Source organism: Leiobunum rupestre, chromosome 5 (assembly GCF_980474605.1).
Source record: "Leiobunum rupestre chromosome 5, qqLeiRupe1.1.hap1, whole genome shotgun sequence".
Taxonomy (NCBI): domain Eukaryota; kingdom Metazoa; phylum Arthropoda; class Arachnida; order Opiliones; family Sclerosomatidae; genus Leiobunum; species Leiobunum rupestre.
The window spans coordinates 36874767-36891627 of NC_143388.1; the positions used below are offsets into that span (position 1 = coordinate 36874767).

The 16861-nt window shown below is 34.7% G+C and overlaps 1 long non-coding RNA gene across 1 annotated transcript; it reads left to right on the plus strand.

Moving 5' to 3' along the window:
- The first annotated feature begins 335 nt into the window (after nucleotides 1-335).
- LOC149944391 (uncharacterized) lies at nucleotides 336-859 on the plus strand. The gene is made up of 3 exons (XR_016481062.1): nucleotides 336-480; nucleotides 558-624; nucleotides 690-859. It is a non-coding gene; the product is annotated as an uncharacterized LOC149944391 (long non-coding RNA).
- The last annotated feature ends 16002 nt before the right edge of the window (nucleotides 860-16861 follow it).

The following is a 16861-nucleotide window of genomic DNA, read 5'->3' on the forward strand; positions in this document are numbered from 1 at the left end:
CGTACATAAAATTATACAAAATATTAAATTTTTATAGTTAAAGTTGAAATTTAAGCCAAGGTGGTAATGTGAGGAATAGAAATCTCTTATACATATTTCAAACATGGAAAACCAAAACAAGTAAGTTGCTTTTACAGTGTAAACAGAGTCTATAGTGGATAGACTGTGGTGTAAATATAGTTACCGTTGCTATTTCTATGTAGTTTTTAATATGACAATGTTTTTATTTGTAGATTAGTGGTTACGCTGAATGAATTATTAGTGGCGTTGGAAACCTTAAATTGCATCTCAAGATTTATGAATTGTTTACATTTATTCGTTAATTCATTTAAGGTGTCTTCGTTATTTTTTTCTAGGGTTGAAGACTTCTCTTTAAGCTCCTTATTTTCAAATATCAACTGGTTAATCAGAGCATCCTTTTCATTAATAATTGATGAGTAATGGTATTTTATTATACACGAATGTTCACAGTGGCTGATGGTAAACTCATTATTCATGCTCATTTGTGGTACTGGTAACGTACTTTCCTCGTTGTTAAAAACAACATCTGCTCTTAGCGACAACGTTTCATCCGGAGGAAGAACCAGATAGTTATAACCTAACCGTACTGTGAATAAAAACAAGGTAAAAATGTTATAATTTATTATAAATAAATAAATAATTATAAGTTAATTTCCAACCTTTGAAAGGCTTTAAAACAATATGTTCAAAAGATTTCCAAGGAAAGTAACAAGGGAGAAAATCATTGTAATGTTTGACTCCAGCTGGGTTGAAATGGTATCTGCAGATTTTGCTAGTTGCTGAAGGAATCCAGTTTCAAAATTTGCTTTTGAACTTGTGCATGGTTTAGAAATCATGAGGAGCTGATTGAATCCTACTAATCCATTCCTCTTTCAAAGTCTTGTCCCTTGGAAACAAATGAAAGCTAGCTTTACTCTTGTTCCTCCCCTTTTGGGAGTTTCTGAAGAACTGTAAATAATAAACTATCATTAAAAATTGAACATTCAATAAAATAGGCGAAATTATTTATTATAAATTACCTGTTTTGTCTCTCGATCCCGTTTGAAAATCGTATTTTACACCTAAACTTATTAAGCCTTACCGATAACTTAAGTAGCAGACGATTTATACAGTCCTAGCTAAGCAGACAGAAATCGCGAAAATGTTGATACCAATAATACCTAGCGAATCCCCAGTAGATGGCGCATTTCAAACGATAAAGAAATAAGGTTTACATTCTTTCGAATGACCTTGACGGCCCTGCGAAACGAGTACGGCCGACTATTTCAGCTAATACGAAGTAGGCCGCAAACGGACAGTGAGGGGGTACCTCTTTTAGGCTGCTTTTCCCGTCCGGTTAGAGATACAGTGTCCATGGATGGATTGTCGTTAAGTGTTGTTGTTTGTGCGTTTGTGTGTTTGTTGTGGAAAAGCGTTGACACGGCAGATGGCGCTGCGAAAATAATTTGCAGTTTTGGCGAAACCGGGATTCGAACTTACAGTCAAAAACTCCAATTAATGACGCCTTTACGCTCTCGGCCACTGGAAACTTACCAAAATATGTTTGGAACTTCTACTGTATTCTCGTCTGTTTTAGCGACGCGGGGGGTGTTGGCTAGTTGAGTTGTCGAAATTATCGTCCCTTTTTACGCCTTATTTTACGTATATTTTCGGAGTTTAAGGTCAAGTGAAGCTCAAACTTCGCGTCGGGGTGTGGGTGGTGGGTGATGGGTGGTGGGCACACTCGCTTAAGATGCCTCGCTTGAAAGTGAGTACTCGAATAAACGAGCTCGAAAATTTTAAATGTTCGGGTGGTGAGCAGTGGTAGGTGGGCACACTCACTTAAGATGCCCCGCTCGAAAGTGAGTAGTCGAATAAACGAGCTCGAAAATTTTAAATGTTCGGGTGGTGAGCAGTGGGTGGTGGGCACACTCGCTTAAGATGCTCGCTCGAAAGTGAGTAGTCGAATAAACGAGCTCGAAAATTTTAAATGTTCGGGTGGTGAGCAGTGGTAGGTGGGCATACTCGCTTAAGATGCCTCGCTCGAAAGTGAGTAGTCGAATAAACGAGCTCGAAAATTTTAAATGTTCGGGTGGTGAGCAGTGGGTGGTGGGCACACTCGCTTAAGATGCTCGCTCGAAAGTGAGTAGTCGAATAAACGAGCTCGAAAATTTTAAATGTTCGGGTGGTGAGCAGTGGGTGGTGGGCATACTCGCTTAAGATGCCTCGCTCGAAAGTGAGTAGTCGAATAAACGAGCTCGAAAATTTTAAATGTTCGGGTGGTGAGCAGTGGGTGGTGGGCACACTCGCTTAAGATGCTCGCTCGAAAGTGAGTAGTCGAATAAACGAGCTCGAAAATTTTAAATGTTTGGGTGGTGAGCAGTGGTAGGTGGGCACACTCGCTTAAGATGCCTCGCTCGAAAGTGAGTACTCGAATAAACGAGCTCGAAAATTTTAAATGTTCGGGTGGTGAGCAGTGGTAGGTGGGCACACTCGCTTAAGATGCCTCGCTCGAAAGTGAGTACTCGAATAAACGAGCTCGAAAATTTTAAATGTTCGGGTGGTGAGCAGTGGTAGGTGGGCACACTCGCTTAAGATGCCTCGCTCGAAAGTGAGTACTGGAATAAACGAGCTCGAAAATTTTAAATGTTCGGGTGGTGAGCAGTGGTAGGTGGGCACACTCGCTTAAGATGCTCGCTCGAAAGTGAGTACTGGAATAAACGAGCTCGAAAATTTTAAATGTTCGGGTGGTGAGCAGTGGTAGGTGGGCACACTCGCTTAAGATGCTCGCTCGAAAGTGAGTAGTCAAATAAACGAGCTCGAAAATTTTAAATGCCCTCTTCCCCATATGTACTTATAAATGCTCTAAAAGCTCCACAATGAGATACTTATTTTCTTATTTAAATAAATCAACAGGAGACATTAAAAACTTCATCACTCGTTACACCAAACAAAAGGTTCAAGACAAACTACGAGTTCAATCTACACTGACGAACTTCTTTTTCGGTAATAAAAGCAATAGAACCATAAAGAAACAATTATAAATTGAAGTCACTATCGAGAGAAGGTATTATATTATTAAGAACACGCGTACGCTTAAAAGGTTAAAGCATTGAAGACTCTATTTCCCTTCACACACTTACGCACCGCCATTATTAACTATTGGACTCCCATACTCATCCAAAAACTAGGGGCATTCGGGCATATGTAGTTTTAATTCTATGAAGGTAAATTTTTATTACGATAATCTTTGCCGTACACCATTCGCAAAACTTAGGTATATTAACTTACAAGTTCACGTAAAGACTACCCGTTTATAGCTCTGCCACAAATAGATCGAAATTTAAAATAAAACTTTTTGTCAAATTACCTTGCAAGTTAAGTCAAAACCAATATGCATTAATCAAGAATGTATTAATGAACTAAGAATATGGGAGACCAAAAAATCCAAAGCAGTCGGACTTAAGCATAATTACATTCAAGGGTCTCTTTTTGAATTTGTGCAATAATGATAATTTTGGTGTTTGAACCATACCCAAATGTTTGATATAAATTTCCTAAAATAAACACATTTAAATCCCACTTTAAGAATTTCTTTAAATCATTTTTCCACTAATTTCAATAATTTAAAAAAATTATGTTTGTAGTGTTTTGCTTACCTATTTCACCTTGGATACATTACTTTCCGTCTATCTAACAATAGTAAATCAAATGGCCTCAGCAGCTTTTGTATTGGTTTCCCCACCCGAGTATCCTGAGGGTGGGCGGTGCCCACTCTTTAACATAGGATGGTGAATTATATATAAAACAATAGGAATACACCGATGTGGAACTAATATTACGGCCTGGACCAACTTGTTTTCCCTCCTGTGGAAAGTGGATCACATTCCCACTAGCATTGGCTGAAACTACAAATGCCTACTCCCCTATTCACTCCTGCATATATTAAGTTAAAAATACGTTTTCTTAGATGATGGAATCTCCATCACATCAAAATTTGATATTTGGTTGATAAATTTGATAACAAATTATATATGGTTAAAATTTTCAAACCTTGTGGTATTTGGTTATTTTGACCCTTGGTATTCAAAATCCGAATTATTTAAAATTTGACAAATACCCAGAAAGGGCAATTCGACCAGCCCTAGGACTGACTTTAAAATAGCGGGAACGTTTTGTTCAGAAAAATGTTTAACATCCACATACGATAAATTATTCACTGTAGTTTTCCTTTGAATAAAATGACATGAAAATACCCTATAATATCCGTTAAAATTTCCAACTATTAGTTAGTAGACCAATTACAAAAAACATTTCATTGCGCAAACAGTACGCAAGAGTAGCGAAAATAATTACTCTTTTAATGACTTCGGAAACAGTGCCTACATCCGAAGGTAATGGGGTTATTCTTTTAAAGTAATAAAGACCCATAAATATGGAGATTAAAATGCTCTTGGGTAAACAAGTAAAATTGAACTTAATATGAAAAGGCCTATTTCTTAATAGCGTGCTTCCTTCACCCAAATTTGGCTTTTCGTTTCCATTTGACAGTACTCCAACAATATTATACGGAAGAAATCCATACAAGTGCTTTACCGTACAAACGCAACTCCGTTTATTATATTTTTGAGCGAATCGAACGTGGAAAGAGGAAATCATATCTACCACAGGCACTGAATAGGCCTGTATGCAAACCGCTGTTAGATGAGGTGGGAAATTATAGCTTTGTAACGTTAACCGGAGTATAAAGTAAGACGCTCTTTAGTACAATTAAGAATTTATTTTTTTCCCGCTAAGGACGCACTGGAGTGCTTGATGACGCAGTACCAGGCTTAGCCAAAAAACAACGAAACATTTAAATGATAGATCTCGGAAGTAGAGGTCGGAAAACCGTTAAAATTTCCGTTAAAATAATCGGTTAACACTAATTAACCGCAAAAAAGGGTTATTTTCGTCGTTTGTTCTATTGATATAAAAAAGACAATGTTTTAAGTGATAATTTATTATAAAATATATTTAAAGACCAATAATTTTTAAATAAAAAATGCTTTTATCAAAGCAGTTGAAAGGTTGAAATAAGGGGGAGTAGTCGAGATCGATGAAGGTGCAGATATTGAAAATGTTTTAGGTTTTAAGAGTTTTGTTTATGGAATTTTCAAAAGCGAATTAAGTAGAGGGAAAGTAAGGTCGCCACGCCGATCCCGGGATCGGGATCGTCGGGATCCGGGATTTAAGGGGTGAAATGGAGGTAAAATCGTCAAAAAGTCAATGTATTTATGATATTTCTCGCGACGATTTGTTTTTTCTTATATCAACATATTGTGTTCAGGCAAGCTTGTTCATATAACTCTGCTTATCGCGAGTGACACTTGAACGTATATCTTATCAACTTTTATCGTACGGAATAAATTACTAATTTTTAACAGAATTTCCTAAATTATTCTAATTTTTGCCATAAGCCAACTTAATTTTAAAACTAGTGTCTATTTACGAAAATTGAGTTTTGTAGATATTTTGAATCATTTCATTTTTATCCCTAGTTAAAAGTTATTATAATTGGGGATATTTGGTTAAAAGTTAGTATAATTTGGGAGATTCTTTTAAAAAAGAAGTTTTGGTTATTTTCAAACAAAACTAGAAAATTAAAGCCTGCTTTTTGATTTTCGATACCTCAGAGCTTAATAACAACACTAATCACTTGCATCTTGTAAAAAACAGTAACCTGAGATTAGAATTAAAATTTGCAAAACCGTTACCGGAGCCAATTTCCATTCTAATTTACGCTGAGTTTCTTTAAGTATTTTTTCAATCCTTATACCGATATTTACATATTGGAATTGTTACAAAAGGTTCTTTTAAACGTAACTTAGTACATTAATTTATTTTGGAAGTTTAAAACGTATTAAGAGCCCTTCAAAGTACTATTAAAGGATTTCATTTACAAACTAAATTAATATTTTCTTCAAACTTTCAATTCGTTATAATTTGAATTTAAGTGAAAACATAATGGATTATAGGTGCGTAATCTACTATTAGACCGAACGGATTAAAAAATACTTAAAGTAAGTGGTTTAACTGATAAACTCAAAAGGAATTTAAATGTAAAGGGTATCTTAGATTATTGTTTTTAATTTTATTCAAGTTCAAAACGTATAAAGAGTCCTTCAAAGTACTATAAAAGGATTTCATTTACAAACTAAATTAATATTTTCTTCAAAATTTCAATTCGTTATAATTTGAATTTAAATGAAAACATCATGGATTATAGGTGCGTAATCTACTATTAGACCGAACGGATTAAAAAATACTTAAAGTAAGTGGTTTTACTGATAAACTCTAAAGGAATTTAACTTTAAAGGGTATCTTACTTAGATTATTGTTTTTAATTTTATTCAAGTTCAAAATGTATAAAGAGTCCTTCAAAGTACTTTAAAAGGATTTTATTTACGTACTAAATACATATTTTATTTTCAAACTTAGAAGTTAGTTTGTATGAAATACTTACTAATACCTGAAAAATGGACTTTAGAGTGGATAAAATTTGTAAATATCATTTGAAACTAATAATTTTCACGCTTTATTTAAGTCAAGCAATTACATTTTTAAAAATGAAAGAAGTTAAACAATATATCAAGGTATTACACTCAGGAAAAAAAATTAGTTGCATTATGTTTTTATATTTCTTTCTTAATTACAGTGATGCTTAAAAGCAAACCTCAAATCTAGAAAACCAAGTTTTTTTTAACAAGGGATAAATTTATTTAAATAGATACTTTGGTGACATCTAACGGCGGCAATGGAAAATAATAAACAAAATACTAAAAGTATCATGTGTTATTAAAATTTTAATTGCTATATTATATTTACGGTATGTACTTGGACCCATTATGGTATTTGAAATAGCTTAATATATGAAGAAAGTAAACATATTTCTTAACGCATAGAAAGCGTTATTATTTTTATAATTTATTAATTTACTATTAATATGGTTATATTATTTACATAGGGTTCTTAGTTAAAAAGATCCAAGTACCTTTAAAGCTCACCAATACATAAATGTAATATTTAGTAGCATAATATTATCGGTATTTATATTATCAATAAACATAAAAATACAAAACCTGATACATTAAATTATGCATTTTTACTTTAAACAATACCTGCATTTGAAATTATATAGCATAAAAAACCACAGCTTATAAATAAAATTACATCAAGGTTTTCAAATCAGTATTATCAGTTAAAAGAATTAAATTATTTGCATTGTGTTTTATATTCTTCAATTGTGTTGAAATCCATACGGTAATAAGGATCAAAACGCGATAATATAAAAAGTTCTGCAAAACGTATCCTTTATCGAAAAGTCATCTTAGTATTGTTGCTATTACAGTATAAACAAAACGATAACCAAAACTAAATCCTATTCCACATTTTTCTTTCTTATGGTGAAGGACGAGGTTTTTCTTGTAGCATTTACGGATGGAGGTTCAAAAGCAATCTGGAAAATTCGTTCGCTATCTCATTTTCTGTTCAGCTGTAGAACGAATAATCGTAATCTTATCATTTCAGGGTAATTAAAGCAAATTTAAGCTGTACCACACGATCTTCGCTCCGATACACGAAGGTATGCTCTATCCAAATGCATACAGATGGAAATTAAATTTAAAAAAAATAGATACGCAGACAGAATAATATAGGTACGCTGCTTAAATTGTTTATAATATTTGATAAAAAGTACACTGGTTGTTTGCGAAAACATCTGTCACCTTTAATTACTATAAATATTATTTATTAAACAGATATTAAAAACATTATTATTTATTTTAATTTTCTATTCAGAACTGTTTTATATACAACTTACTTATCTCTTAATCATAGTTTCGTACCTTTGGAAAAATTATAAATATTGTAAATTTGTGCAGAAATTATCTCCAAATGGCTATGGACAGAATATTGTACACTAACTCATATACAAATTACGACGTTAAACCGAATCAAAATTTGTAAAATATTGTAAATATTTTAAGTCAATAAAGAAATTAAGAAATGTTTTAAAAAATAAGATATCTTCTATTTTCTACCTTTTATTTTCTACCCTTTATTTCTATAAATATATCAATATTGATATTTATATATATTATTTTTATTTTAATATTAAATCGCACAATTTTTACAGGACTTAAGCAAGTCAATGGTATACAACTTTACAAAAAGTTCTAATGGTACTGATTCACGATGTCAATTATTCTAGATTTAGTTTCGAACTGAGAGACTGTTTAAACTAGTTCGCGTGTTTCACTTTATCTTTCAAGTTCTATGCTCTCTTCCAACTATCTTGCAATATTTGATTAGCTTCTTCTAACTTTAATTTGCACTCTTCTATATGATTTTCCATTTCTTCCAAATGTTTTATTATTTCTTGCACATCTAACCACGTCTCATTGTACTTTTCCACTATTTCACTCGCTTCTTCAAATGTATTGAAATGCATACGGTTATAAGTAACAAAACATAAATAAAAAGGTCAGAAATGCTAATATTTTAGTCGTCCGAAGACTTTTCTCTTATTATGGCTGCTTTTTCAGTAAAAACGACACTATGACGCGTAAACATTCGGTTTCTACATTTATATGGTTTATAGTAATATGACGGTTCAATTGTGATTTAAACAATGGACACGATTAAAGTTTACATATATATAGATTTTTGAAAGTAGAATTTTCTTATCAGGGAGATAAACACATTGACACAATCAAAGATAATAAAAACTTTCAGGGTAGCCCACCGCGCTCCGCTCAGACCAACCGTGGTGGGGAAAATATGTTGGGCTTTAGGCATCTTGAATATAGCTGCCGCGCTACGCTCAGACCCACTCCGCGCCGCACCCTAGGGTAATCCGCGGTTGGGTCCACTCTAAAGTCCATTTTTCAGGTATTAGTAAGTATTTCATACAAACTAACTTCTAAGTTTGAAAATAAAATATGGATTTAGTACGTAAATAAAATCCTTTTAAAGTACTTTGAAGGACTCTTTATACGTTTTGAACTTGAATAAAATTAAAAACAATAATCTAAGATACCCTTTAAAGTTATATTCCTTAAGAGTTTATCAGTAAAACCACTTACTTTAAGTATTTTTTAATCCGTTCGGTCTAATAGTAGATTACGCACCTATAATCCATGATGTTTTCATTTAAATTCAAATTATAACGAATTGAAATTTTGAAGAAAATATTAATTTAGTTTGTAAATGAAATCCTTTTATAGTACTTTGAAGGACTCTTTATACGTTTTGAACTTGAATAAAATTAAAAACAATAATCTAAGATACCCTTTAAAGTTAAATTCCTTTTGAGTTTATCAGTAAAACCACTTACTTTAAGTATTTTTTAATCCGTTCGGTCTAATAGTAGATTACGCACCTATAATCCATGATGTTTTCATTTAAATTCAAATTATAACGAATTGAAAGTTTGAAGAAAATATTAATTTAGTTTGTAAATGAAATCCTTTTATAGTACTTTGAAAAGCTCTTAATACGTTTTAAACTTCCAAAATAAATTAATGTACTAAGTTACGTTTAAAAGAACCTTTTGTAACAATTCCAATATGTAAATATCGGTATAAGGATTGAAAAAATACTTAAAGAAACTCAGCGTAAATTAGAATGGAAATTGGCTCCGGTAACGGTTTTGCAAATTTTAATTCTAAACTCAGGTTACTGTTTTTTACAAGATGCAAGTTATTAGCGTTGTTATTAAGCTCTGAGATATCCAAAATCAAAAAGCAGGCTTTAATTTTCTAGTTTTGTTTGAAAATAACCAAAACCTTTTTTTTAAAAGAATCTCCCAAATTATACCAACTTTTAACAAAATATCCCCAATTATATTAACTTTTAACCAGGGATAAAAATGAAACGATTCAAAATATCTACAAAACTCAATTTTCGTAAATGGACAATAGTTTTAAAATTAAGTTGGCTTATGGTAAAAATTAGAATAATTTAGGAAATTCTGTTAAAAATTAGTAATTTTAATATTTTAATATTTTTATATTTTTTATTTTATTTCATTTTATTTTACATTTTATTTTATTTCATATTTTATTTTATATTTTATTTTATTTCATATTTTATTTTATTTCATATTTTATTTTATATTTTATTTTATTTCATATTTTATTTTATTTCATATTTTATTTTATATATTAATTAACAGGTCTTAAGCCAATCAATGACATACAATATTATCCCTTTACTTCTCTGCTCCCTTCCAACTATCTTGCAATATTTTCAATCCAATTGTATTTGGTTTTATATCTTTAACTTTATTTCTCAGTACAATTTCCCTTTGACAAGCTTCTTCTAACTTCAATTCCCACTTTTTTAAATGCTTTTCCATTTCGTCTAAATTCTCTTTTATTTCTTGCATATCTAACCACGTCCTATTATACTCTTCCACTATTTCACTAACTTCCTCGAATGAATGGAAATCCATATGACTATAAGTAACAGAACACAATAAATATAAAACGTCCAGCAATGTTAAAAGTTAGGTCACCAGAAAGACCCTTTCCTCTTGTTTCTATTTCAGTGGAAACGAAACTACTACGTTTATATGGATTATTCATGACTGTTCAATTTTGATTTTATAAATGGACACGTATAGTAGGGAGCTGGATCGAGAGTGTGGGGGGATAAAAAAATAATCTAGGTGAAAAAATTATTATAAATAAATACCGATTCAATATACGAACGAAACTTAATTATTAATTTAATTAAACTCATTTATAAAATTATTGCAAATCTCTTTTATTTATGACTTTTTTCTAGTTCAGTTTCTGTTATATATATATTCATACAGTGATTTCAGTGTCACGTGATACGACGTCACCCATGCTTTTTGAGTGAAACTACTCTATATGTGTATATAGAAGTTAAATGCTGTCATTTTACACGTAATCCTTTACAATTTAAAATTTTCTCAGTTTACTGTTACAGTTTCAAGGCTCAAATTTAAGGGAAGGGTTTTAAAATATATAAAAGGTGAGGAAAACCGATGGAAATTATTTTAGAAATATATTTTGCTTTTGAAAATTCCAAAAACAAAACCATTTAAACCTAAAACATTTTCAATATCTGCGCCTTCATAGATCTCAACTACTCCACCTTAATTCAACCTTTCAACTGCTTTGATAAAAGCATTTTTTATTAAATAGCTGTCCCTTTGCTCTGTCTCACAGGGCAAATTTTGCCTAAAATTTATATTTGTAAAAGAAAGCCATAAAATGGAAAACAAAAAGTTTTTAATTTTAAGAATATTTTTAATAGAACATATCAATACCCAGCAAACACAAGATCGTCCTTTGGCCATCCGATTGAGGTCACACTCGGATCTTGCCTTCGTTCGTAGGACGCCCCGAAATCCGCGGTTGACGTCGGTCCGACGTTAACAGACCCCCAAATCAAGGATCCTATATATTCTTTTACGCGCGTATTTCATGGGAGTCGCCATTACCGTGCTACACGCGAGAGAACGGGTTTTGGGGGAAAGAACTTTCCACGGTAGAGCTACGTGCAGTACGTCTATGGCAGCTGCCTGTGGAGAAAATCGTGGGAGGGCCCTTGATGGGGGGAAAGACGCGCGTAAAAGAGTGTATATTTGTCCTTGAGGGAATAGAAACAAGACGTCCCACGTTTAGAGGCTCTCTTAATATCGACGGCGCTGCCGCCGCGGCGTTTTGAAAACATGGGCTGGCCGGAGGGCTACCTATCAGAGAGTGTATAGGCGCCTCTCTTTCAAAAATCCGTCGCATGATTTTTTCGCTAAAATGTCCACTAGTCTTAGACGTTTGAGGGCGCTACTATCACCATTCGCCCAAAGCGGTGCGCGATTTAGGCATTGAACGACGCAAAAAGTTTTCTTTTTGTTGGATAATTTAACATCAATAAATCTATTAATATGTATTTATCGGCGAGAAATTGTCCATCAACTAAGAAAATTAAGTCTCGTTTATCTTTTTTTTAAAGTTTCCAAGGGATACGAACGGTGAATGCGCTTTTTTATTAGCCTAGCTAATTATTATTATTTTATTATTATATTAACTTTCAAACTTTTAGTTCTAAATTGTGGCTGCAAAATGTCAACAATGACAAACTATTACATAAAATAAATGAGTATTTTTACACAAACCATACACTTTGTATATTATTTTATTGACGATTGTTTCATGAAAGTTAAAACCAGAAATAGACTAACAACTATTTTTCGCAATAATGAATATCAAATTTCAGTTTCCCCTACGCCTATTAAAAGTAGAAAAACATCTACCAGGAGAACTTTCTTCTTAATATTTATTAATAATTAATTATTCCAATAGGTAGTGCTCGGCTATTTGAATAATGAATAATTATCCGAAGTCTATCACCTTATTTGCTTCATTTATTTTATTCGGATAAACAATTAAGAATGGTTAACCGATAACTATTATTATCCGTATAGATAAATCTGTCAAAAAATTATTTTTTACATACCACAAATATTCTTTCGTAACAAATATATTTGAAAAATAAAAATCAGTGATTATATCATTTCATGAATAAAAAACATTCTTTATCCGTCTTATCAATTAACCACTTTCTCGCAAAAAAAATATTTTTAAAGAATATATTTTTATATTTTTTGGTACGATTAATTTAATGAGCAGCTAACCGCTGAAGATTGTTCTTTTTTTTATAATATAATATTTCCTGAAATATTATTGTTCGAAAAAAACGTATTAGAAAAATAATATGCCGTAAATCGTTTACGAAGAATAATTAAATTGCTTTGCTAATCTAAAAATATTAGTAATTTTTAAAATAAAATAAATAATTTATATTCGGTTAATGTTTTCTCTAAAATATATCATTAAACGACCAAAAATTATCCTGTTAGGTATTACCCCGGAGTATAAATTTTTAAACCTATCTAACATTTTCTCGGTTAATGGATGGATAATGCCGAACGCTAGAAACAATTAACATTGCATTGGAATATTGGAATTTTTTATTTTTTACATCATAAAATTATTATGAAACTTTCCAAATATATAAAAGGACGAGTAATCGAACATAGTACGATTTATTCTTTTCCTTTTTCATAACTGATGACAGACTACCTAATGCAGCTCTATACTTATGGTAGCAATTAGTATATCCATGATCACACTTCGACTTCGCTTCCTTTCACCAACTGCTGAAAATCTGCATTGGGCGTTTAACAAACACATTTAGGATGATAAATTAGCGAATAAGTAGATTAGTCCATTAAGAAAAGGGATAAAAAAGCTAAACCCTAAACAAATTTGAAGAAATTTAAAAACTTACAAATAGCTCGTACCGATAGGTCTTCAAGCAAACAAAAGGCACAAAACACATTTAAGACTCTGTAGAGTTTTATATTAAGATTATTCGGAACTGAGCGCCTTCGTTACTCGTTTCGGTATCCTAACCAAATTATAAAATATCCAAGTTTATATTAAAAATAGTTCGCTCGTGTTTCTTTTGAATTGGAAAATGAATTCTATTTCTACCGAATTCTGAATATTAAGGATAACAAGGCATTTTAATTACTGTGCCTTTAATGATTATCTTCATATTGAGACGTTAATACCAAAAATATTCGATAAAAACGATTAACTACATTAACAATTAGAGTGCATTGTTTCCTCATAAACGGTGACCTCAACTTTCCCACTATTGACTGGGCTACGCTCAAGAGTCCCTCAAGCTTTCTTCACACGCTGTTGGTCTCTCATCTTACTCAGCGAGTCACCGAGCCTACCAGGGTCAAGGACGTGGCCGCCAATATTCTGGACCTTGTGCTGGTCTCTGACGACAACCTACTTGAGGACATCTCCCATCTACCTGGAGTCAGCGATCACGACATTCTCCTTCTCAGAATCCGAGTGGTTCGCACCCCGCCTAGAACCCTCCCAAGTTCCGTCCCTGACTTCAACAAGGCCGATTTCGTGGCTATGGAGATGTCGCTGGCAAACTGTTAAACGGACGGCCACCACTTCTATTGCAGAGTCGTGGAGCGCACTCACCACAACCATCACCCAGGCGATCACTGCACATGTTCCGATGAAGAGGCTCTCCTCCCGATATTATCTCCCGTGGGTCAGTTCCTCTCTCCGCCGCCTGATGAGTATCACTAAGCGACGCTATAATCGTTCTCGGCTGCACCCTACGACTGCTAACATGCAAGCCTTCACTCTACTTCCTGCTATCGTCAAATACGCCCGCCATGCCGCGTACCCATCATGTTGACAATTGGCTTCCGACCTGACTACCCACGGGAAGCAGTTCTACCAGCTCATCTCTATGAAGGTTAAAGTGACTGGAGCCCCTGACCTCTGCTGCCCAGGGCAGTCATACACCACTGCAGCCACCAAAGTCACTCTCCTGGCTTCCACCTTCCGGCGTTCTTTTCCATCGTACCATGTGGACACCGTTCATCTCCTGGAACCACGTGCCCCACCAATGTTTGACATACTCGGTCAAAGGCGTTCACCAACTGCTCACAAAGGTCAAACCACTAAAAGCTCCGGGCCCTGACGGCATCCAGACTGTGGTCCTAAGCAGGTGTTCCGATGTCTTAGCCACTCCTCTGACTGTCATTTTCCAGCTCTCCTACGACACGGGAGAAATCCGGAATGACGGGCGTCGGGCCAACGTCACCGATCTCTAAAGGTGGAGACAAGTCTGACCCAACGGAATACCTTCCGATTGCACTCCTGTCACAGGTCCTCAAAGCCGACGAGCATGTACACCATCTCGGCTCACGTCATCCAGCACAACCTCATGTGTCCATCCCAGAATAGTTTCCGAAGTGGCTTCAGCACTGTAACCCAGCTCCTTTGCTGCAATGACGTCTGGACTTCTGGGCTGGAGCCAACCGACCGAGTGGATATCATTTTCCTTGACTTTCGCAAAGCCTTTGATTCGGTTCCGCATGAGCTCCTCAAGGCCAAACTTTACTCCTACGGGGTCAGGGGTATGACCCTTAACTGGCTATCAGCTTACCTCCAGAAAAGGGATTTTCGAGTGGCACTCCCCGGTGCCACCTCTGACTGGCTCCCTGCTTCCTCTGGCGTACCGCAAGGATCGGTCCTGGGACCTCTACTCTTCATCATCTACATCAACGACATCGGAGACAATGTCGTATCCCAACTTTATATCTTCGTGGATGACATAGCACTCTCCAGGCTGGTCTTCTCGACACAGGACTGCGTTGATCTTCAATCCGACAACGACATTATCGGCCAGTGGAGTGAGCAGTGGCTGCTACCGCAAAACACTGCAAAGTGATCAGTTCTCTCTCTTCGCAGAGTTGGTCAGCCAGTTCACTCAGCGAAATATGTCCTTCAAGGCGCTGACGCGTGCTCAGTCTTCTCTCAAAAATATCTCGGAGTGACCTTAACAGACACCCTGGAGTGGTCCACCGACATCAACCCAAGCCGCTAGGGCCTTGGGTTTCATCCGCCAACACTTGTCCCGCTGCTCCTTTGTGACGAAGTACTGGAGTACTGTCTGGCCGTCTGGTCCCCATCAACTGCAAGTGGCGTCCACGCGGTTGACAATATCCAACAGCGTGCCCTTCACTTCGCGTCCAGCATTGGATTCGCGTGGAGTACGTCGATGACAAACGTGCTCAAGAACAACAAATGGGATACCTTAGCTTTGCGCCGCCGTCTTAAGTGTCTCATTATCGTAAATAGCGTGGTTCATCGCTCCTGTGGTGCCCTCGCCCCTCTCTCAGCGGTCTTGTCCGACTGGTGTCGCCCCCAAGAGGGAATCGGGTCGCCTCTATGATCCTTGCGGGCTTCAGACTTGCCGTCCGCAAACATTCATTTATCCCCTTGCTACGTACTAAGACCTGTACGATTAGTGCTCCTCTTAGTCTCAACGTGATGGGTTTTTTAACCCTTTTTCGGGTTTAATCGAACTAAAGAACTGAAGAAGCTTCATGGCGTCAAGGGAGATCATAGATCGAATCACCACCAGAATTCGTAAGTTGCGAAAATTAAAATAATTTAATATTCCTAATGAAAATAATGCACGTAATAAATTTCAGATATATGACCAACATGTAGCGTTCAAAAAAAGTAACTAAAAATTGAATATTAAAAATTTTTACTATAATATTTTTAATTCGGCATATATTGAGAGATTCATTAATATTTTGTCTAGGTTATTTGAGGTTAGGGGTAAAGTTTGGTTAGGAGAGATATGCTGTGTTGGATAAGATTAAATTGGTTAAGGTGATCTTAAAATGGTTTAACTGGCTTTCCTTTAACGGTCAAACATCTTATACTTTGACTAAAGGATAATTTTTAAGAATTTTAAGTATAGACCCGTGCGTAGAGAAACTTTTAGGCAGAAGTGTCGCCACCTACTGGCCGAGTTTGAAAATAACTATGTGAATGCAATAGTAAGATATTATACGGAAAATTCAAAAGTCATCTGCCAAATTCATAATTAACACGACTGAATGTAGAAGGCGATTTCTTTCCTAAGCTCGGGGCCTATATCATTTTTTTAAAAAGTTGTTGAATTCTTCTTGTAAACCGTCTTATTTGCGGTTCTTATTCTGTTATATGGGAATTTGGTCGAATGATAGGTAAGACTCGTTACTGTCGAAATTGCTGAAATTATGAGCCAAAATATAAGTAGCCGATGAATATATTATTGAAAAAAAAAAGAACCGCATTGTAGACTAATAAGTGATAAACTTAAATTCTAATAAGTGTATTAGTTCACGTTAACGTAACTTACCTAAGTGAAGTTTCTTGTGACTATTGAATTTATCCTAGTTTGC